This window comes from Hermetia illucens, chromosome 3, assembly GCF_905115235.1.
Source record: "Hermetia illucens chromosome 3, iHerIll2.2.curated.20191125, whole genome shotgun sequence".
NCBI lineage: Eukaryota > Metazoa > Arthropoda > Insecta > Diptera > Stratiomyidae > Hermetia > Hermetia illucens.
The window spans coordinates 131,865,668-131,867,194 of record NC_051851.1 but is presented as its reverse complement, the minus strand read 5'-3'; the positions used below and the strand labels follow the sequence as shown (position 1 = coordinate 131,867,194).

General features: G+C 41.3%; 1 non-coding gene across 1 annotated transcript; it reads right to left on the bottom strand.

Moving 5' to 3' along the window:
• Positions 1-1,197: 1,197 nt before the first annotated feature.
• On the bottom strand, positions 1,198-1,270 carry Trnaa-agc. The gene has a single exon. It is a non-coding gene; the product is annotated as a tRNA-Ala (tRNA).
• Between the last annotated feature and the right edge of the window lie 257 nt (positions 1,271-1,527).

The following is a 1,527-nucleotide window of genomic DNA, read 5'->3' as shown; positions in this document are numbered from 1 at the left end:
ATGTCGAGTGGTCTTGGGAGTGATCCTGCTGCTTTTATCTGGCCTCGCACATTGGTCAGGGTCAGCCTAGTCAGTCTTATCAATTTCGTCGGGATAACGAATTCTCTCTTGGCCGTGTACAGTTTTGCCCTGGCTATGCTATCATAGGGGGCTTTAAAGTCGATGAATTGATGGTGCAATTGGTGTCCATATTCCAAATAAACGCTCCTCCGCCTTGAAACAACCAGGCCGTCACGTTGACTTGACCATCACCCTTAATTAACTACCTTCTCCGGCTCTAACCCATCCGGCAAACCAACTGACCCAAAAGCCTTTTTGAACTTATCATCGCTCGCAGCTATCACAAAAAGCCTTAACGGTCAAAAATCAACAGGACTAGATGCCATAGCAAATATTGTCATCAAAAATCTCCCGAGGGCATCAATGAAGTTTCTTCTTGCAGTCTTCAACAACTGCATCAATAATGGTTATTTTCCCATTACTTGGAAAGTAGCGAATATAATCGCCACTAAGAAAAAAGGCGGCTCTCACGAACCCCCCCCAACGCGACAAAGGAGATTCTTCGAAATAACGGAGAATCATCCTAACCCACTCATGGGGCAACTTTATCTGGAGGGTAAATCCACCCCATTGGCCACATGCTTAAGGCCTTGTCAAATTGTGAGCACAGAATTAAAACCCGCCATTATCTCCCTCTTCAACACTCCTTATTTGGTAGGGGTGCATAGAGGTTAAGCGCAGAATTTTTAAGCGCTGTTGTAAACATTAGATATAAGTATTATTATTAGATTAGGTTAGAATAAGTTAGAATAAGTAAGCAGATAAGCCTTCTCGCGCTCTAGGTGCAAGCGCAGTTTTTTTTCAAAATAAACATGTTCATTTAAAACTATAAAATTATCAAGATCCATGTGTAGAGTGAATCGTGAAAATTCAAGTCAGAGAAGGTTGGGCAGGGGAAACATTTGTAATAGTCACCGGTTTTTAATAAAGATTTAAGATAGATACGCTACATTTATGCTAGAAATAAGAAAAAAATGCCCTGTAGTCAATGTTAGTCACTTAATAAATAAATGATTTTAAAATGAAGCGAAAAAATGTCCTCTAATTCCCAAACACCTCGAGACTTTGAGACATTCGCTACATCTACATCCTTCAGGATATCTTCAAATTTACGTTTGCAGCTGCTAAAAAAGCTCTTGGAGATGCCGGGCATTGATCCCGGTACCTCTCACATGCTAAGCGAGCGCTCTACCATCTGAGCTACATCCCCGTCTAAAAACCGTTATATGTTTCATGTATTTCCAGTGTTGGTCCGAGCCGGCTTAAAGAAACCATGAATAAAATATTCACAACACAACCTTGCGTAGACCTGTAACCGCTTAAGCCAAACAATCCATAAACCAGTCTGCTTCCATGGTTGACTGATACCACAATGTGGGCAGTTGTCTTTCATGCATACCTAATTAATTGGCGATAACAATTAAAAGGCCCTGCGGCGATAGAGCCGCTTTATTTGGATTGATTAAT